The sequence below is a fragment of the Triticum urartu genome, chromosome 5 (genome assembly GCF_003073215.2).
Source record: "Triticum urartu cultivar G1812 chromosome 5, Tu2.1, whole genome shotgun sequence".
NCBI classification, from domain to species: Eukaryota; Viridiplantae; Streptophyta; class Magnoliopsida; order Poales; family Poaceae; genus Triticum; species Triticum urartu.
In genome coordinates, this window is record NC_053026.1 from 619817379 (window position 1) to 619840046 (window position 22668).

General features: G+C 50.9%; 1 pseudogene; it reads left to right on the top strand.

The window, feature by feature from the left end:
* Window positions 1-756: 756 nt before the first annotated feature.
* On the top strand, window positions 757-18932 carry LOC125507556 (annotated as a pseudogene).
* Window positions 18933-22668: the final 3736 nt, after the last annotated feature.

The window sequence follows — 22668 nt, forward strand, 5'->3', positions numbered from 1 at the left end:
TCCTCCCCGACCGCATGGTGGACGATGCCGATGATCCGGACCTGGGAGTGGCCGCCCTGGAAGATGCCATCATGGGGGAAGGCGACGAGGCAGGAGGCGCGGGGCTCGGGGCCGGACTCGATGACTGGGAGGACGATGACGAGGTCGAAGCCGCCCCGCACCGCCAGCCGGCGCTTGATCATCAAGGCGCGGGCCCGTCTGCCGCGCCGGCTGCCCGTGGCGGTGCGCAGAAACGCCGGGCTGCGTCGACCTTCTTCGATAGCCGGCCGAAGAAATCCAAGGCTTCCATGGCGGTGACCAAGCGGGATGAGGCGGCCGTGAAGGCGGCCCGCTTCCACAAGGCGGTGAAGCAGCCGCAGGCGATCTCGGCGTAAGTCGTCAAATGTCTTGTATATATTTTTTTGTCCTCTTCGATTGAAGCTCTTCTAAACCTTTCTTTGCTCGCCGGGCAGGGCACCGCTTTCCCTCGAGCGAGGTCCTGGCGGCTCCGTAGTCGGGCCGACTGGAGGGTCCTCAGGCTCCCGCCGCGTGGGTCCCCGCGCCGACCTCATGGAGGCCACGGAGCGGCACGCACGGGAGGTGCGGGAGGAGCAGGAGGCGGCGGAGCGAAGGACCGCCCAGGCGGCGAAGGAGCAGGCCGACGCGACGGCCAAGGCCCGGGCGGAGGCGGCTGCCACGGAGACGGAGGCGGAGGCCTCGCACAACCATCCTCCGCTGCTCGTCATTCCCCTCTGTGCCGTGGCCCCCGACATCCCCATGCCCTCGTCGAAGGAGGTCGACCAAGACCCGCCGGTGATGGAGAGGAGGGAGGACCACATGGTCTTCATGGAGGAGACGCCGCAGACGGCGCCGACTGGAGCAGGCCAAAGCGGCCAACCAGCCGCGGCGCCAGAGCAGCCGGCCGGGGGCGAGCCGGAGGCAGGGGCCAGCCTCAAGGTGCAACCGGCATTGCGCCAGCGCGCAGGGGGAGGTACCTCCGCGCCGGAGCCGCACCGAGCTACGGGCGCCAGCCAGACGGTGGAGGCCCTGGAGGCGTCCAGCGCCATCACGTCCGAGTGGACACCCAGCGGGGGGACATGCGAGATGAACGCGGCGGCCCAGGAGGTCCGGAACCGGCTTCAAGCCCAGGCCGCTTCGCTGCAGCGATATATCCAAGTGTTCCTCGCGACGCGGGCCGTCATCCGGGTGAGCCCTCTGGCCTTGGTTGTTTTGCTCTTTTGATTTCTTCCGTGGGGGCGCGTCAGCGCACCCACTGGGTGTAGTCCCCGAGTTTCGAGTCGGCTGCTGAACAGGCGGCTTGGAACTTACTAGGTCCTGACAGCTATCTTATTCTTGCATCCTGTCTGATCTTCCAGGAATACCATAACCTCCGCGCTGCTGCCTTCAACTCCCAGGCTCAGTAGTTGGGCCGGAAAACCGAGGACCTGACCAGCAGCCGGAGTGCGTGCTTTGTTTCGTTCATCTCCTGTGGGGGTGCGTCAGCGCACCCACTGGGTGTAGTCCCCGAGATTCGGGCCGACTGCTGAGCAGTCGAGTCGGATCTTCCTTGACGACTTCTTCCTTATTGATTTTTCCTTTGTCTTCATGCTTGCAGGAGGCAATGCCGACTTGAGGGGGCAGCTCAGCGGGGCCCAGGCCGCTCTTCGCGCCAAGGAAGCCGAGTACAACGCCTTGGTCCTGGAGTGTGACCGCCTGGCCAAGAAGTTGGCCGACCAAGAGGAGAGCCACAAGGCGGCCCTGAAGAAGGCGCAGGATAGCGAGGACGCCCTGAAGGCCGAGTTCGAGACCGAAGCGGCGGGCTGGGCTGAGGCAAAACAAGCGCTGAGAGAGGGCTTCGGCCGGATTGAGGATCTGATTGATGGTAAGCAGCGGGTGAGGACTCGGCAGAGGAGATCACTTCCAGCGATGAAGGTGAAGATGACGAAGGGGAGGAAGGTGAAGACGTCGAGCCGGCCAGTGAAGCGGCCAGCCAGCCCCAGCCTGACCGTGCCTCCAGCAACGAGGCGCGTGCTAGCGCGCCCTCTGCGGGAGGTGGTGATCATGTCGAGGTTCACCAGCCGGCCACTCCTCCAGCCAGCACTGCCGTCTCCACCGACCTGCCCGACTCGCCAGACGCTCCCTTGGCTTAATCTGCCGTCCTCGCTTTTCCTGCTTGTTACTTTTGAACATTTTTTGTTAAACTTGCGCAGTTCCACCCACTGGGGGTGTATTCAAACTATGTTGAATGCTGGCCTTTTGAAGGCTTTTTGTGTAAATATGATCGTGTGTGTGTTTGGCTTCCATTCGCGTATGCTTTTTATATTTAGGCTGTTTCCTTTGCCGCCTTTCCCTAGCTGCTGTCTTCCCAACCGGCAGCTACTCTGCAGCCTGCGGCTAAGGAAGGACTTGGCTATATTTATTTTATTTTTTATTTTTGGGGAAGGCAAGTACTCGAGCTTTCTTAGATCGAAGCGAGGTGAATGGAAGCCGGCCGGCCGGCTACTCTGGTAGTCGGTCGGTGGTGGGAGAAAAACCGGCTTTTGTTATATTAGCCCGTTAGTCCCTAGCCGTTTTTCGTGTGGGCGTCCTTTCCTGCCTTTAACTCTTGCCAGCCGGACAGCCGACTCTTCGAACTGCGACTTTTGGCAAGAGAGGGCTTGGGTGCCGGCACACTACTTGTCTGACCGCGGGTAGGACTTCTAATATAACTGAAGGCGGCCAGTCCCCGGGCCGACTAGTCGAACCCGGTGCCGGACAAAAAAAGTGAATGTAATGACATGATCATAAGCATGATGCTCTTCATTTATAGATAAAAGATGGCAGTCCCCGAGCTCTCTTCGGGGGGCCTATTATCTCGTACTCAGTACAAATGTTAGCGTGATACATACTGCATTTCAACTGTAAAATCTTCGGAGGAGGTTGGCGTTCCATGGTCGTTCCGACTCTTTGCCAGAGTCGTCTCTCTTTCGTGCCTTCGGCTTCTGTGCGTCGATCAGGTAGTAGGAGCCATTTCCCAGCGCTCTGCTGATGACGAAGGGGCCTTCCCAAGGGGCCAAGAGCTTGTGCTGGCCAGCTGTTCGCTGGATCAGCCGGAGCACGAGGTCGCCTTCTTGGAAAGATCTTGGTCTGACCTTCCGGCTGTGGTAGCGGCGCAAGCCCTGCTGGTAGATGGCGGACCGGCTGAGGGCTAACAGCCGGCCTTCTTCCAGCAGGTCGACGCCGTCTTCTCGTGCTTCCTTGGCCTCCGCCTCTGTGTACATGGTTACCCGAGGCGAGTCGAACTCGATGTCAGTTGGGATGACCGCCTCGGCACCGTAAACGAGGAAGAAAGGAGTGAAGCTGGTTGACTTGTTTGGGGTGGTGCGCAGACACTAGAGGACGGTCGGCAGCTCATCGAGCCAATAGCCGGCCGAACTTTCTAGTGGCACGACCAGTCGGGGCTTGATGCCGGAGAGGATGAGGCCGTTGGCTCACTTGACTTGGCCGTTTGACTGCGGGTGGGCAACGGACGCTAAGTCCAACCGGATGCCCTGCGTCGCGCAGAAACGTGCCAATGCTCCCTTTGCGAAATTCGTGTCGTTGTTGGTGATGATGCTGTGTGGCACGCCGTAGCGAGTTGTTATATCTGCGATGAATGTCACGGCAGTCGGCCCATTCATCTTCTTGATCGGCTTTGCCTCAATCCATTTGGTGAATTTGTCCACGGCGACAAGCAGATGTGTCATGCCGCCGCGCGCCGTCTTGAATGGGCCCACCATGTCCAGTCCCCAAACGGCGAAGGGCCAAGTGAGGGGAATGGTCTTGAGTGCCGAAGCCGGCATGTGTTGCTTGGAGCTGAAGAGTTGGCACCCTTTGCAATGTTTAACTAACTCCTTGGCGTCATCCAAAGCAGTCGGCCAAAAGAACCCATGGCGGAAAGCTTTGGCGATGAGCGATCTTGAGGCCGCATGGTGGCCGCATTCTCCTTGGTGGATGTCTCTGAGGATTGCAATGCCCTTCTCTTGCTCGACGCATTGCTGGAAGAGTCCAGTGACACTGCGCCTGACGAGCTCTCTGTTGACGATTGTGTATGCTCCGGCTCGGCGTTGGACTTGTCTTGCCTCTGTTTCGTCAGCCGGCAGATCTTGGTTTATTAGGAAGTTGAGGATGGACTGAGCCCATGATGGAGCTGTGACTTCTTCTATTGCCAACACAGCTACTGCGACCAGGGCGGGCGGGCTGGGTGGTGAAATGCTGGAGTCGGCCGCCGCCTGTTGTGTTGATGCAGTCTCCGGGCCGACTACCGCAGTCCCCGAGCCGGGTGTGGCAGTCCCTGGGTCGGGCGTAACTACGGAAGTCCCCGAGCCGCCTACTGACGTCCCTGGGCCGACTATCGAAGTCCCCGGGTCACCTGCTTGGTTCTTCGAGCCGGACCCGGCCGCGTCGGGGTCAGGCGGCACGAAGATGGAATCGGACTCTGGAGACGGCTTGATAGACGGCTTGAGGAGACGTTGCAGAGAGACACCGGTTGGTATTGCCTGCCGAGTGGAGCCTATTCGAGCCAGGGTATCAGCTGGCTCGTTGTCGGCTCGCGGTAAGTGGAGGAACTCGCATCCTTCAAAGTACCCGCTGATCTGCTGAACGAGGAAGCGGTAGCTTGCCATATTTGCGTCCTTGGCGTCCCAGTCGCCGGATGATTGCTGGACTACCAAGTCCGAGTCGCCGTAACATAGGATCCGGCGTATGTCGAGCTCTTTGGCAAGCCGGAGCCCGTGTATGAGCGCCTCGTACTCGGCCACGTTGTTGGAGGCGGCAAAGTGAATTTGCAGCGTGTATCTGAGCTTGTCGCCTTTGGGAGAGGTGAGGATGACGCCGGCTCCCAAGCCGGTGCGCATCTTGGACCTGTCAAAGTGCATGCGCCAATGAGTGGAGTCGGGAGCTGGCGATAGGTACTGGGTCTCGTCCCAGTCGACAAGGAAGTCGGCCAATGCTTGGGACTTGATGGCGGTGCGAGGCTGGTAGAAGATCGTGTAGGGGGGCAGCTGAATGGCCCATTTCGCCACCCGGCCGGATGCATCCCGGCTGCCTATGATCTCGGCAAGCGGGGCGGTGCATATGACCGTGATGGGATGCTCTTGGAAGTAGGGCTTCAGCTTCTTGGCGGCGAAGTACATGCCATAGCACATCTTCTGGTAGTGCGGGTAGTTCTGCTTCGAGGTAGACAACACCTCGCCCAAATAGTACACCGGCCTCTGGACCGGCTGGGCACGGCCCTCTTCTGGACGCTGGACTACGATGATGGTGCTGACCACCCGGCTGGTTTCAGCAATGTAGAGGAGCATGGGCTCTTTCTCAGTCGGCGCCACCATGACTGGCGGCGTGGCCAGCATCTTCTTCAGCTCATGAAAAGCTTGGTCGGCTTGGACGTTCCACTCGAAGTGAGTGGTCTTCTTCATGAGGCAGTAGAGGGGGAGAGCTTTCTCTCCGAGCCGGCTGATGAAGCGGTTCAGGGAGGCCAAGCACCCGGTGAACTTCTGGACGTCTCAAAGTTTGGTGGGAATCGCCATTCTCTCAATGGCCTTGATCTTTATTGGGTTGCATTCGATGCCGCGTTCGGAGACCAGGAAGCCTAGGAGCTGGCCGGCTGGCACTCCGAACACGCATTTCTCGGGGTTGAGCTTGATCTGGAACCGGCGCAGGTTCTCAAATGTTTCCTTGAGGTCCTCCAACAAGGTGTCATGCTTCTCCGTCTTCACCACAATGTCGTCTACGTAGACGTGGGCATTTCTGCTGAGCTGCTTGAGGAGGCACTTCTGCATGCAACGCTGAAAAGTGGCACCGGCATTTCTTAAGCCGAATGTCATAGTCAGGTAGCAGAAAGCTCCGAATGGCGTGATGAAGGCGGTCTTCAGGCGGTCAGCCGGATCTAGCTTCATCTGGTGGTATCCTGAGTAAGCATCCAAGAAACTCAACAGCTCGCATCCGGCCGTGGAGTCTATCACTTGATCAATCCTTGGCAGGGCAAAGGGATCTTTGGGGCAGGCGTTGTTGAGGCTCGTGTAGTCTATGCACATGCACCACTTGTTGTTCTTCTTTAGCACGAGGACCGGGTTGGCGAGCCACTCTAGAAAGAAAACCTCCATAATGAAGCCGGCTGCCAGAAGCCGGGCTATCTCCTCTCCCACAATCCTTCTTTTCTCCTCCGACAGTCGACGGAGGGGTTGTTTGACTGGTTTTGCGCCTTCTCGGACGTGTAGCTTGTGCTCGGCGAATTCCTTCAGAACACCCGGCATGTCCTTAGGGGACCATGCAAAGATATCCCGATTCTCACGGAGGAAGTCGGCGAGCTCACCTTCCTATTTGCTGTGTAGGTTTGCCCCGATGACGGCAAACCTTTCTGGGTGCTCGGGGTCAAGAGGTATCTTCTTCATCTCCTTGGCCGGCTGGAAAGATCCTTGGGCATCACACTCCTTGGGATCAGAGGACAGGGCCGGCTGTTTGCTGGCCATGGCCACGACTCGGTCCAACATCTTCTTTTCTTCGGCAATCACCAGGGACTCAGCCAGCCGGCTGCTGGCTGCAGCGCATTCGAAAGATTTCTTGTAATCGCCGGCTACGGTGAGGATGCCCTTGGCGCTCGGCATCTTCATCTTGAGGTAAGCATAGTGGGGAACAGCCATGAACCTGGCCAAGGCAGGACGGCCAAGCAATGCATGGTAGGGGCTCTGCACGTCCACCACTTCAAACCAGATCGCTTCTCGGCAGAAATGCTCCTTGTCCCCAAAGAGTACATCAATCTTGATCTTGCCAATGGGGGCGTAGGACAGGCCAGGTACAATGCCATGGAACACAGTCCGAGTAGGCATGAGTTGCTTCGTCTTGACGTTCAGCTTCTCCAGGGTGTCACGGTACAGGATATTGATGCTGCTCCCGCCGTCTATCAGCACTCGGGAGAAACGGGTGGCGCGTCTGTCCATTGCAAGGGTGGCATCCAGAACCAACGCATAAGAGCCGGGTGATGGCATCACCTCTGGGTGGTCGGCCCGGCTTCAGCTGATAGGCTTTTCTGACCAGTGCATGTGCTCGGCGGGGTTGGCAGCAACCACGTTGACTTCTTGGTGCTCTCCGCGTCTGCTACGCCGGCCTTCGGGCTGGCTTGTAAAGATGACATAGGCGGCATGCTCGTCGGGGAACTCATCGTGCACAGCTCCGACTGCCGGCCGAGCGGTCGGCAGCTGCGGAGCCGGAGGCGGCGGACCAGCAGGCGGAGGCGGCGCGAGCCCTTCGCCTTTGGAGATTCGGGTGAGCCAGTGGCACTTCCGGGTTGTGTGGTTGGACGGCTTCGCGCCGCTGTGGAACTTGCATGGGGCGTCGAGAGTTTGCTCGTAGGAGAAGGCCGGCTGCCAAGCCGGCCTGCCGTCCTTCTGTTTCTTGGGCGCGGGCCGCCCTTCGGGCCGCTCGTCTTCGACTGTGGCCACCTGCCGACTGGTGGAGGGCGGCACGGGGCCCTTGCGCTTGTGGTCGTTCTGGTACGGGTGTCGGCCGAAGTCCCCAGCTGGCGTCTTGGGCGCCGGGTTGATTACCTTCCCGGACGCGTCTACCCGGAGTTCAGTCTTCATTGAGGAGTCGGCGGTGGCGTACTTGTCCGCTATGACCAAAAGCTCGTCGAGGGTAGTCGGCTCGTCGCAGAGGAGTTTGTGCTTAAGGAGGGTGCCTTCTCGGCATCCGGCGGTGAAGTACTCTATGGCTTGCACCTCGTGCACCCCTTCGCAAGAGTTGCGGAGCTCGGCCCAACGCGTGAGGTAGTCGCGAGTGGACTCGGCAGGGCCTTGCACGCACAAGGAGAGCTGTCTGGGCTTGGGAGCTGCTTGTAGGTGCTGGTGAAGTTGCAGACGAAGGCTTCTGTGAAGTCTAGCCAGCTGTTGATGCTGTAGGGCCTGAGGCTATTAAGCCAGGTCGCGCCGTGCCTTGCAGCATGAGGGGCACGTACTGCACGGCAACGCGCCTGTTGCCGTTTGCTATGCGAACCGCGGTGGAGTAGTCGATCAACCAATCTTCCGGCTTCACGGAGCCGTTGTACTTGGGCGTGTCTCGGGAGCGAGAACCCTTTAGGGAAAGGCTCGTCGCGGATGCGGGGGCCGAAGCAAGGCGGGCCGACATCATCTTCTTCTTCTAGCGCCAGGGATCGCGCTAGGCGGTCGATTCGATGGCGGACGTCGTTCTCGCCGACTCCTTCACAGAGACCTAGTCGGCCGCTCAGAGTCGGATGTCTGACAGGCGGTGGGGTGGGATATCTCTCCCCGCGAGGCGGAGGCGGAGGCGGGTTGCCCCGCCGCTCCACGGCCCGGGGATGGCCTTCTGCGTCTCGCTCTATGGAGGTCCGGGTTCGGCTTCGGCTGGCAGCCGGCTCCTTCTCGTGTCTCACGCGGGTTTTACCCATAGTCGGCGTCCGGGATGTCGCGCCCTGCTCTCGGCGCGGGGGAGGGCTTTCCGCGCGGGCATCGGCTTCATGCCGCTGTGCGGCTGCATCGATTAGTTGCTGGATGCGTCTGGTCATGTGGGGGGGTTCTTCGGCCCCCAGTCCGTCTAGCTCATCTACGGCCGCCTGGGCGGCGCGCAGGTTCTCGAGCGGAGTGGCGTAGACTGGGTGGTCGACTCCTAGCGTGTCGGCGAGGGCAGCGGCGCGCTGTCTGACAACGCCAGCTCGGCTTGGCCCGCCTGGGGGCGGCGTGCCAAAGGCGGCGCGGTCGGCTTCGCGCTGGTGGGCCTCGGTGAGGCGTCTCATGGAAGCCAACTTCCGGCCCTCCGCGAGGAGGGCGAGGCGGCGAGCCTCCAGTGCTTCGGCGTCGGCATAGGCCGGGAGAGGTATGGACAAGTCGTGGACCACTGCATGCGGGGCGTCGAGGGCGTTCTCGCCAGAAGCGCCGCCGTGGCCGATGACCATCACCTCGGCGGTGGCGCCGTCGCAGCCATCGGCCCGGGGAAGAGGGTCGTTGTAGATCGCGACGTTGGTGGGGAAAGCGTCGAGCGAGGCCGTGTTAGATTCGACAGGCATCGGATCGGTGGAGCCAACAGACTCCAAGTCCACAGCAAGCTCGCCGGAGACGTGGAGCTGGCCGAGGAGGTTGACGAGGTGGTCGGTGCCCACGTCAGAGGCGAGCTCGTCGGAGATGAGGGTCTTGTCCAGGAGATCGGCGAAGCCGCTCGCTGCGCAGACGTTGGCGACGCCTTGCAGTGCGTCGTGGCAAGCGCCATCGGGCGTGCCGGGCTGGCTACGCTCGCTGGGGAGGAAGAGGGTTCCCGTCCAGAACAGGTCTCCGGACAACGGTGCACCTGGCCCCACGGTGGGCGCCAAATGTCGGGTGATAGGTGCGACATATGCCAACGGATGGCTTATCATTGTGGGAGCCAGTAAGATGTCGCCGGTGCCTAGAAGCGGGATGAGGCGAAGACATGCACGCCGGCGAATCTTACCCAGCTTCGGGGCTCTCCGAGGAGATAACACCCCTACTACTGCTCTGCGGGGTCTCCGCATGATCACTAGATGAACGAGTGGCTACAAGATGCTCCTTGAGCTGCTTGGCGAGTGGAAGAAGAAGGGCACGGCTAGCTCTCCTCTCCTCTCTATGTGGTGTCGAATGCTAGCTCCGATCAACCCTTTGCATGGGTGCCCCGGGGGGTTTATATAGGCTCACCCCCGGGGGTACAATGGTAATCCGGCTGGGTGTGAGCCCCAGCCGTCTGTGTCTATGCTCGCCGGCTTCTGCGCCGGCTGGTGGGTCCCGCCGGCTGCCGGCTCCTTGGTTGACAGGCAGGCCCCACTGTCCAGGGCCTTGTCGGTGGCTGGTTACTGTTGCCTCGACCTGGTGACGAGGGCTTTGCCGAGGTGGGCGTGGCTACAGCGCCGCCACCCGGCGGGCGATCGCTGTAGCCTCACCGCGTCTCGTCTCCTTAATGGGGCGTCTCCTTCGAGGGAGGGGGCAAGCCGGCTGCGGGGAGCCGGCCCCGTCTCGGGCCGACTGGGGGAGGCCTGGCCGCCTTCGGGTGTCTCTCTGCCTGAAGGGGCCCACCGCCCGTGGGCTGCGCTGGCAGCCCATCGTGGGTGACATCAGGGTCAACATGGCAACAGTGCCGTGCCGGACGGGTCATGGCCACCCCGTACGGCGCACTGTGCCAGGCGTGCTCCGGGATTTGGGGGTGGCAGGATTTACTGTAGCCACGCCCCGTCACATCGCCGTTATGTGGATGCAGACTTCGAGGGTACGATCTTGACCGCTTGGTGGGAGCCGGCCTCTTGGAGTCGGCCTTCTCGTGGCCGGGTTCTTGGAGCCGGCCCTCCCACGGCTTTCTTCATGAGGGCTAAAGTCGGGCCGCCTTCCGATAGTCGGCCGGGGAGACAGCCGGCAAGGGGAAGGCGGCCCCACGTCTTGGATTTCTTGAGGACCGGATCGGCTCGTAATTTTTTCAGAAGGGCCAGGGGGAGCCGGCTAGGCTACCCGTGGTCATTTACTCCGACAGGCGTGCATCCAACTTGCTTGCTCATTATGTGATCCAATTATGTTATTATTGTTGAGAGAACTTGCACTAGTGAAAGTATGAACCCTAGGCCTTGTTTCCTAGCATTGCAATACCGTTTACGCTCACTTTTATCATTAGTTACCTTGCTATTTTTATATTTTCAGATTACAAAAACCATTATCTACTATCCATATTGCACTTGTATCACCATCTCTTTGCCGAACTAGTGCACCTATACAATTTACCTTTGTATTGGATGTGTTGGGGACATAGGAGACTCTTTGTTATTTGGTTGCAGGGTCGTTTGAGAGAGACCATCTTCATCCTACGCCCCCACGGATTGATAAAACTTAGGTCATCCACCTGAGTTAAATTTGCTACTGTCCTACAAACCTCTGCACTTGGAGGCCCAACAATGTCTACAAGAAGAAGGCTGTGTAGTAGACATCAAGCTCTTTTCTGGCGCTGTTGCCGGGGAGGTTAGTGCTTGAAGGTATATCTTTAGATCTTGCAATCGAATCTTTTAGTTTCTTGTTTTATCACTAGTTTAGTTTATAAAAGAAAACTACAAAAAATGGAATTAAGGATGCCTCATATGCTTCATCTTTTTAATGTGTTTCGTGAGAATAAGGATTCCGATAATTGTGCTCAAGTGCTAGAAGAAGAATGCATTAGAATGTTTGGCACTAAATATTTGAATGATGAGCATGATTGCAATGTTTGTTAGAATGAATTCCTTGAATATCCATGATGCTTATGATATGCAAAGCCATAAGCTTGGGGAAGCTATGTTTGATGAAGATGATATTTTTTGTCCCCCAAGTTTTGATATGCAAATTTACTTTGATGATAGCATGCCTCCTATTTATGATGATTATATTGATGAAAGTGGGTTTGGAAGAGTGTCAACTTTAGGAAGTGATGATCCCACTATTTTGGAGGATGTTTAATCTTATTGTGATAATTATAAAAGTGGATTTGGAGAGGTCATGGCTTTATTTAGTAATGATTCCACTATTTCGGAAGAGGTTCCAATTGATTATGTAAACAAAGTTGCTACCTATGATGATTATTGTGATGACATGTATGCTATAAATAATAGTGATAACCATGAAACTTGTCATCTTGATTTTAATTTTCAATTGGATTGTGCCACACATGATAGTTATTTTATTGAGTTTGCTCCCACCATTATCCATGACAATAAATTTCCTTATCTGGAGAGTAATAAAATTTCTATGCTTATGCATCATGAAAACAATGCTTTATGTGATAGCTATATTGTTGAATTCATTCATGATGCTACTGAAAATTATTATGAGGGAGGAATATATGCTTGTAGGAATTGCAATAATACCAAGTTTCTTCTCTATGTGTTGAAAGTCTTGAAGTTATGCTTGTTTTCCTTTCCTATGCAAGTTGATTCTTGTTCCACAAGTTGTTTCCTCACAAAATCCCTATGCATAGGAAGTGGGTTAGACTTAAATGTTCTAGTCATATTCTTCATGATGCTCTCTTTATGTTTCAATTCTTATCTTTTATGTGAGCATCGTTGAAATCATCATGCCTAGCTAGGGGCGTTAAACGATAGCGCTTGTTGGGAGGCAACCCAAATTTATTTTTTTCCTTGCTTTTTGCTACTGTTTAGCAATAAATAATTTATCTAGCCTCTGTTATTATTGAGTTTTTATGTTTTAATTAGTGTTTTTGCCAAGTAGAACCGTTGGGAAGACTTGGGGAAAGTCTTGTTGATCTTGCTGTAAAAACAGAAACTTTAGCGCTCACGAGAATTGCTGCCATTTTTATTGGAGAGTGATATTTAGTTAATTATTTTTTCAGATGATTAATAGATAAATTCCTCACGTCTAGCAATTTATTTTAGAATTTTTGGGTTCCAGAAGTTTGCGTTAGTTACAGATTACTACAGACTGTTCTGTTTTTGACAGATTCTGTTTTTTCATGTGTTGTTTACTCATTTTGATGAATCTATGGCTAGTAAAAGATTTTATAAACCATAGAGAAGTTGGAATACAGTAGGTTTAACACCAATATAAATAAAGAATGAGTTCATTACAGTACCTTGAAGTGGTGTTTTCTTTTCTTTCGCTAACGGAGCTCACGAGATTTTCTGTTAAGTTTTGTGTTGTGAAGTTTTCAAGTTTTGGGTAAATATTCGATGGACTATGGAACAAGGAGTGGCAAGAGCCTAAGATTGGGGATTCCCAAGGCACTCCAAGGTAATATTCAAGGACAACCAAGAGCCTAAGCTTGGGGATGCCCTGGAAGGCATCCCCTCTTTCATCTTCGTTCATCGGTAACTTTACTTGGAGCTATATTTTTATTCACCACATGATATGTGTTTTGCTTGGAGAGTCATTTTATTTTATTTTGTTTTGCTTGCTGCGGGGCATCCCCTCTTTCGTCTTCGTTCATCGGTAACTTTACTTGGAGCTATATTTTTATTCACCACATGATATGTGTTTTGCTTGGAGAGTCATTTTATTTTATTTTGTTTTGCTTGTTGTTTAAATAAAATACCAATATCTGAAATTATTAAATGTTAGAGAGTCTTCACATAGTTTCATAATTATTCGACTACTCATTGAGCTTCACTTATATCTTTTGGAGTAGTTTGTCATTTGCTCTAGTGCTTCACTTATATCGTTTTAGAGCACGGTGGTGGTTTTATTTTATAGAAATAGATGAACTCTCATGCTTCACTTATATTATTTTGAGAGTCTTTAGAACAACATAGTAGTTTGCTTCGGTTATGAAACTAGTTCTAATATGATGGGCATCCAAGATGGGTATAATAAAAACTTTCATATAAGTGCATTGAATACTAAGAGAAGTTTGATACTTGATGATTGTTTTGAGATATGGAGATAGTGATATTAAAGTTGTGATAGTTGAGTAGTTGTGAATTTGAGAAATACTTGTGTTGAAGTTTGCAAGTCCCGTAGCATGCACGTATGGTAAACGTTGTGCAACAAATTTGAAACATAAGGTGTTATTTGATTGTCTTCCTTATGAGTGGCGGTCAGGGACGAGCGATGGTCTTTTCCTACCAATGTATCCCCCTAGGAGCATGCACGTAATGCTTGGTTTTTGATGAATTGTAGACTTTTGCAACAAGTATGTGATTTATTTATGACTAATGTTGATTCCATGGATTATACGCACTCTCACTCTTCCATCATTACTAGCCTCTTCGGTACTGTGCATTGCCCTTTCTCATCTTGAGAGTTGGTGCAAACTTCGCTGGTGCATCCAAACCCCGTGATATGATACGCTCTATCACACAAAAACCTCCTTATATCTTCCTGAAAACAGCCACCATACCTACCTATTATGGCATTTCCATAGCCATTCCGAGATATATTGCCATGCAACTTTCCACCGTTCCGTTCATCATGACACACATCATCATTGTCATATTGCCTTGCATGATCATGTAGTTGACATCGTATTTGTGGCAAGGCCACCATGCATAATTTATCATACATGTCACTCTCGATTCATTGCCCATCCCGGTACACCGCCGGAGGCATTCATATAGAGTCATACTTTGTTCTAGTATCGAGTTGTAATCTTTGAGTTGTAAATAAATAGAAGTGTGATGATCATCATTAATAGAGCATTGTCCCCAAAAAATACCAAATAAAAAAGAAAGGCCAAATAAAAAAATAAAAATAAAATAAAAGGGACAATGCTACTATCTTTTTTTCCACACTTGTGCTTCAAAGTAGCACCATGATCTTCATGATAGAGAGTTTCTTGTTTTATCACTTTCATATACTAGTGGGAAATTTTCATTATAGAACTTGGCTTGTATATTCCAAGAATGGGCTTCCTCAAATGCCCTAGGTCTTCGTGAGCAAGCAAGTTGGATGCACACCCAATTAGTTTCTTTTGTTGAGCTTTCATGCATTTATAGCTCTAGTGCATCCGTTGCATGGCAATCCCTACTCCTTGCATTGACATCAATTGATGGGCATCTCCCTAGCCCATTGATTAGCCGCGTCGATGTGAGACTTTCTCCTTTTTTGTCTTCTCCACATAACCCCCACCATCAGATTCTATTCCACCCATAGTGCTATATCCATGGCTCACGCTCATGTATTGCGTGAAAGTTGAAAAAAGTTTGAGATTACTAAAGTATGAAACAATTGCTTGGCTTGTCATCGGGGTTCACTAGTAGAAAAAGGGTCAAACGTGAAGCACATTAGTGCCGGTTCCAACGGCTAACTTTTTCCTTTCATCTCTCATTGCTAGATTAGCTCGTGCAATGCTTTATATAGTGATTGATTTTTGAGTTTAGTAATTTGGGAGGAATTATATATATGTGCTAGTATTTGATTATATGCAATTTGAGGTCAAAAATAACACTTAGTTTGCATATGTAGGTGTGGTTTACTTAGTACCTTCTAAATCTCCGTCGTAACCACCATCGATCACTCGCAACGTCCCGTCGCCGGCACCACCTTGTGGTGAGCCTCGTGTTCATGAAGTTTTATATAAAAAATTCATGTTTGTGTGATTTGGATATATAGTTACTCGTATAATTATCTTATCCATACGTTGTTTGTTATACATAGTGCCATGGTTTTGATATCCGTCCCCGTCGGCCCTCGTCCGGGTTATGATTCGGATGTGGTATATTCTCTTTTAAAACTATTCATTGCATTTCGTGTTTATGACAAATTATGCCCATCAAGTTGACATAGATATTTTTATGTAGGAGGTAGTTGAACCGGAAATTCCAACCGACCCTATTGTCGAGAGGTTAAATTTAGTTGAAAGAGAAAACGAGGATTTGAAGGAAAAATTGAAAAGAATTGAGGGGGAGAAGATGGAATTGGAGTTGCATGTTGCCGATGTCGTCGATGATCACAAGATTAAGATGGAGAAAATGCGCTTGAAGATTAGAAAGATTAGAAAATATGCCATTCATAGTGAGGCTTGGTATCATTATGCTGTTGGATCAATTGTTACCTTAGTTGCGATCTTGATCGCATTTGTTGTTGCATTTAAATTCTTTAGCTAGAGAGTTATTTGTTTGTTGCATTTAAGTGTTGTATGATCTTTATGTATGAACTTTATGTATTGTATTAATTTGATGTTTTCGGTGCTGTGTGTTGAAGATGAGCCGGCAATGGATGTACGATGACCGATGCTCTCCCGAGTTCATTAATGGCGTGCGTACTTTTCTGCTTGCGGCTGAGGCAAAGAAGCGAGCGGATGGTTTTATGCCTTGTCCATGTGCTGGCTGTAAGAATGGTCACAATTACTCTACGTCAAGAACCATTCACGTCCACCTGTTTGAGTCCGGTTTCATGCCCCACTATAATGTTTGGACCAAGCATGGAGAAAGAGGGGTTATGCTGGAAGACAATGAAGAAGAAGAGGACGACGACAGCTATCCTGGCCATGGGTTCCTTGAATACGATGATACAACAATGAGGGAAGAAGCTGAGCCGGCAATGCGGGAATAAGCTGAAGAAGAGGCATCGGATGAGCCCGTTGATGATCTAGGTCGGGCCATTGCCGATGCAAAGAGAAACTGCGCAAGTGATTTGGAGAAGAAGAAGTTGCAGCGCATGTTAGAGGATCACAAAAAAAATTTGTACCCGAATTGCGTAGGTGACAAGAAAAAGCTGGGCACCACACTAGAATTGCTGCAATGGAAGGCAGAGAATGGTGTATCTGACCAAGGGATTTGGAAAGTTGCTGGTAATGATAAAGGATATGCTTCCAAAGGACAACGAATTGCCCGAAAGTACGTACGAAGCAAAGAAGGCTGTCTGCCCTGTAGGGTTAGAGGTGCAGAAGATACATGCATGCCCTAATGATTGCATCCTCTACCGCGGTGAGTACGAGGATTTGAACGCTTGCCCGGTATGCGATGCATTGCGCTATAAGATCAGCCGCGATGCCCCTGGTGATGTCGAGGGCGAGCGCCCCAGGAAGAGGATTCCTGCCAAGGTGATGTGGTATGCTCCTATAATACCACGGTTGAAACGTTTGTTCCAAAACAAAGAGCATGCCAAGGCGATGCGATGGCACAGAGAAGACCGTAAGAAAGACGGAAAGTTGAGAGTACCCGCTGACGGGTCGCAGTGGAGAAAAATCAAAAGAAAGTACGGAAGGAGTTTGCAGATGACGCAAGGAATGTATGGTTTGGTCTAAGCGCAGATAGCATTAATCCTTTTGGGGAGCAGAGCAGCAACCATAGCACCTGGCCTGTGACTCTATGTTTGTATAACCTTCCTCCTTGGTTGTGCATGAAGCGGAAGTTCATTATGATGCCAGTGCTCATCCAAGGCCCTAAGCAACCCGGCAACGACATTGATGTGTACCTAAGGCCATTAGTTGAAGAACTCTTACAACTGTGGAATGGAACAGGTGTACGTGCGTGGGATGAGCACATAGGGGAAGAATTTGACCTAAAGGCATTGCTGTTCGTGACCATCAATGATTGGCCTGCTCTCAGTAACCTTTCAGGACAGTCAAACAAGGGATACCGCACATGCACGCACTGTTTGGACGATACCGACAGTATATATTTGGCTAATTGTAAGAAGAATGTGTACCTGGGACATCGTCGATTTCTTCCGAGCAGGCATCCCGTAAGAAAGAAAGGCAAGCATTTCAAAGGTGAGGCGGATCACCAGACGAAGCCTCGCCACCGTACTGGTGCTGATGTACATGATATGGTCAAGGATTTGAAGGTGGTCTTTGGAAAGGGTCCTGGTGGACAACCTGTTCCGAATGACGCTGACAGACACGCACCCATGTGGAAGAAGAAATCTATATTTTGGGACCTGCCCTATTGGAAAGACCTAGAGGTCCGCTCTGCAATCGACGTGATGCACGTGACGAAGAATCTTTGTGTGACCCTGCTTGGCTTCTTGGGCGTGTATGGGAAGACAAAAGATACACCTGAGGCACGGGAGGACCAGCAACGTATGCACGGAAAAGACGGCATACATCAGGGTCATGCAAGCTATGCTCTTACCAAAGAAGAGAAGGAAATCTTCTTTGAATGCCTGCTCAGTATTAAGGTACCATCTGGCTTCTCGTCGAATATAAAGGGAATAATAAACATGGCAGAGAAAAAGTTCCAGAACCTAAAGTCTCATGACTGCCACGTGATTATGACGCAACTGCTTCCGGTTGCATTGAGGGGGCTTCTACCGGAAAACGTTCGATTAGCCATTGTGAAGCTATGTGCATTTCTCAATGCAATCTCTCAGAAAGTAATCAATCCAGAAATCATACCAAGGTTAGAGAATGATTTGGTGCAATGTCTTGTCAGTTTTGAGTTGGTGTTCCCACCATCCTTCTTCAACATCATGACGCACGTCCTAGTTCACCTATGCGAAGAGATTAACGTTTTGGGTCCTGTATTTCTACACAATATGTTCCCCGTTGAGAGGTTCATGGGAGTCTTAAAGAAATATGTTCATAACCGTGCTAGGCCAGAAGGAAGCATCTCCAAGGGCCATGAAAATGAGGAGGTCATTGAGTTTTGTATTGACTTTATTCCTGACCTTAAGCCGATTGGTGTTCCTGAATCGCGGCATAAGGGCAGACTGGATGGAAAAGGCACACTAGGAGGGGAACAAATAATATGTATGGACGGACATTCTCTCACTGAAGCACACTACACAGTTCTACAGAATTCCGCCTTGGTGGCTCTGTATATGGATGAACACAAGAATTTGCTAAGCTCCAAACACCCAGAGCGGTCTGATGACTAGATTACACGTGAACAAACCAGGAGTTTCGCCAGCTGGTTGCAGACATTTACCATGCATGACACCTCTATTGAAGATGACCTGTACTTGCTGTCCCAGTTACCATCTTCGAATTTAATGACTTTCAAAGGGTACGAGATAAATGGTAATACATTTTACACGATCGCCCAAGATAAGAAGAGCACCAACCAAAACAGTGGTGTCCGCTTTGATGCAGAAACCAAGACGGTAAAGGAAACATATTATGGTTATATACAGGACATATGGGAACTTGACTATCGACGTGGTTTGAAGGTCCCTTTGTTTCGGTGCAAATGGGTCAATATGACATGAGGCGGGGTAACGGAAGACCCGCAGTACGGAATGACAACAGTGGATCTCAACAATCTTGCGTCTGCAGACGAACCATTCGTCCTAGCCAATGATGTGGCACAGGTTTTCTATGTGAAGGACATGTCTACCAAGCGAAGAAAAAGAAAAGATAAGGAAGCGAATGCATCGTACGATGAGCCAAAGCGGCACATAGTTCTTTCTGGGAAGAGAAACATTGTGGGAGTGGATGACAAGACAGACATGTCAGAAGATTATGAAAAGTTTGATGAAATTTCTCCATTCACAGTGAATATTGACCCGAGCATCCCGTTAAATGATGAAGATTTTCCATGGTTACGGCGCAAAGGGACACACGCGAAGAAAAAGTTTCACACCCAAAGATCTGGGATGTGATGAGCTTCACTATCATCACTTTCTTCTGTGTTTCACACCCAGGAGGGAATCTCTGTAATAGTTAGGGTAGTTATGTGTTTTGGCATTTGAAACGCGAAGAAATTTTATGTGCAAACAAATTCTTTCATGCCTTTACTGATTTTTAAAGTTAAGTTATTCACAAACTAGTGATTCACACTAATTCCAAATAATTCAAAATTTAAACTATTCAAATTTGAAAACTACGGGCACTAACAGAAAGTTTGTAATTTTTTGTACCTAAAGCAAAAATATTCACAAAGAAACTCTAAATACACAAAAAAAACAACTCAAAAATAAATAAAGCAAAAAAATAAAAAAGCCCGCCTACTGGGCCAGAGCGGCCTGCATACGACTAGAAACCCAACCTGTTGTTGGGCTAGGATGCAGGCCCGCAAAGGCCCAGTAGGCCCACAGGGCAGCACAGAACATGTAGGCCCAGTAGGCCTGCTTTGGAGAGGAGCTCGAGAGAGCTACCGCACGGGGGGTTATAAACCAGTGCGGACGCCCCTCGGCTAGCGAGGTGGGACTAAACTTGCTGCACCGCACCTGCGCCAGCACACCCCCTTTAGTACCGGGTGGTGGCACCAACCGGTACTAAAGGGGGGGCCTTTAGTACCGGTTGGAGCCACCACCCGGTACTAAAGGGGGTGTGCTTCCCGCCGCTTGGCCTGGCCAAAACAGGCCTTTAGTACCGGTTGGTGGCTCCAACCGGTACAAAAGGTCCATCCTATATAACTAAACACTTCAAAAATTTCAGTTTCTCATCTGCTTCTTCTCCTCTGCCCCGTCGCCCGCCGCCCCCGTCTCCATATCCCTCGTCGCCTCCCCCGTCGCCGCCCCGTCCCCGTCGTCACCGCCCCGTCGTCCCCGTCCCCGTTGTCCCCGTCGTCACTGCCGCCCCGTCTCGCGTCGTCCCCGTCCCCGTCATCGCCGCCCCGTCCCCGTCGTCGCCGCCCCGGCCCGTACGTCCCCGTCCCCGTCGTCGTCTCCCCGTCCCAGCTGTCCCCGTCGTCGCCATCCCCGTCGTCGCCGCGCCCGTCGCCGTCCCCGTCGCCGCCCCCCGTCGCCTCTCGCCTCGCCGGTGAGCACACACACACATACATTTTTTTAGTTTTTTAGTTATAGAAATAGTTATAAAAATGTTAGAAATTTTTCTTTTTTTAGCTATAGACATAGTTAGTTATATAGCATTGTTAGAAATGTTAGAATTGTTAGAAATTTTTCTGTTTTTTAGTTATAGAAATAGTTATAAAAAAGTTAGAAATTTTTCTTTTTTTAGTTATAGAAATATTAGAAATGTTATACAAATGTTAGTTATATATATAGAAATGTTATAATTTTTTTTCTGCTTTTTAGTTATAGAAATATTAGAAATGTTAGAGAAATGTTAGTTAAATAGCATTGTTAGAAATGTTATAGGAATGTTAGTTATATAGAAATGTTAGAAATTTTAGTTATCAAAATCCAATCATTAAAAAAATGTTACTTTTTGCGGGCATATATCTAGTATTTGTTCTCGACGATGCCCGGCCCGCATCCTCGCCGTCGACCCGTCCGCGACGACGTCTGGCTGACCCATGTCCGGGACTGGGCTCCACTGGGCTGGCACTGGGAGGTGCTGCCTGGAGGGGCGCGCCGCTTGATGAGGAACCCGGCCCCGGGTCCCGTCGTCGACCCTGATCTCGTTTGGTGGCGTTCGCGTGGGCCAGTTTCGGTGCGGAGGGAGCCGGCCCCGCCGGAGGTGGTACGTCGCCGTGTCAGTGAGGAGGACGAGCACGTCCATCGCTACATGGTTGCGTTAGAGGGTGGCAGGTTCTCCAATACCTGGCAGTTTCTTCAGGGATCTCACTTCAGCTATGATCCTGTGAGGGTTCCTTCTCTTTGGGTGTCCACCGCCCGCGTCGCATGAACCGCGAGTGTCCTAGATTCTTCTGTAGTATTCGATCTTTATTAGCTACCTAGCCAGTGATGTATTCGATATATACTATTCGAGACGATGTATTCAAGATTATGTATTATTCGAGACGATGTATTCGAGATTATATCTATTATTCAAGACGATGTATTCGAGATTATATCTATTATTCGAGACGATGTATTCGAGATTATATCTATTATTCGAGACGACTTATTCGAGATTATATTCGATGATGCTTATTATGTACTATGATTGATTCAGTTTTTCCTTATTAATTGATTGCATCCATGCATTGTAATTTGAATATATTTCTTTTGGATTAGTTAAACAAAACCTATGGCGGACAATACCGGCAGAGAGGGAGAAGAGGCCCTGTTCAATATCATATGCAATCATCGCGGGCCAGATGATGATCAGAATGAAGAAGATTATGACAGCTCTGAATATCTAAACAACACCGGGGAGGGTGATATGATATTCGATCACGACGACCGAATTGATGAAGTCATGAACTATGAACATGACGAACAAAATGTTGATCTTGAAACAACAAAGACCGGCGAGGTATATATATTTATATAAGCAGGCATCTGGTGATCATCACATGTTTTAAATGACTTGAAGATATATTAACGAATCGATCTTTCTTCTTTCAGCCATCCAGATCGAGCAAATCTTCAGGCAACAGGACGAAATGAGGCCCGAACAAAAAGTTGAAGGAGGGCGTAAAGTACAATATCGAGCCAATCAGACCTAATGGCGAACCATTAGCGCCTACGAAGATTGCGGGCAAGTTCATTCGTCAGTGCGGAGTTCTTGTGAAGGACCAACTCCCGATCTCCCTTCAAGAATGGAGAGAGCCAGCAAAGCCACGTCCAGGAGTTACTTTTGTCGATGACAAACAAAAACATTTGCTTTGGGAAACACTCATGGAACATTTCACCCTACCAGATCATTTCACAGATGCAGATGTGGAGAAAGTCAAGGACGCTGCTCTTAGGAAGATGGCGGTTGCATTCAAGAACCACAAGATTCGTGAATGGGCCAAGTACGTCAACGGAGGAAGGAAGACTCCAGTATTTGAGGGAACACTAGAGAACCAAAGTGCTCATTGGGACGATTTCGTGAAATTCAAGGATTCGGAATTATCTAAGGAACGGTCGAGAATAAACAAGGCCAATGCCGCAAAAAAGGATAAGTTCCATAAGCTGGGGCCAGGTGGCTATGCGGTGGGAATGCCTAAGTGGGATAAGTCTGAGAAAGAGATGCTGGATGCAGGTGTCACTCCAGAAACATTGAGCTGGCCCCCCAGGTGCAGGACTTGGTTCTATGCGCATGGGGGGAAGTTGGACCCGAAGACAGGCAAAGTTTCAAAGAAGGCATGTCTGGACGGAGCCGAAGATAAGCTACTTGTTGCAATAGAAGAGGCTCGATCGGGGTTGTTCGAGCCCAATAGAGAGAACGACGAGCTTACGCGTGCCCTGGGAAATCCTGAACACCCGGGAAGAACACGAGGCATGTGCGCTATTCCGTGGTATGAGGGGTTTTCGGACTGGAACGCCGACTACAGAACCCGTGCGAGAAAGAAGATTGCGGAGGAGAAGAAGAGGAAGATGGAGGAGGAGCAGAGGAAGCTAGACTATGAACGCCTTCAAGGCCTGGAATCAGCGCACGCGGACTTGGCAGTCAAATTCCAGCGGCAGCAGGAGCAGATCGACTCACTTAGCCAGCAAAGGGGGTCTCAGCAGCTAGCGGATGATCCACCAT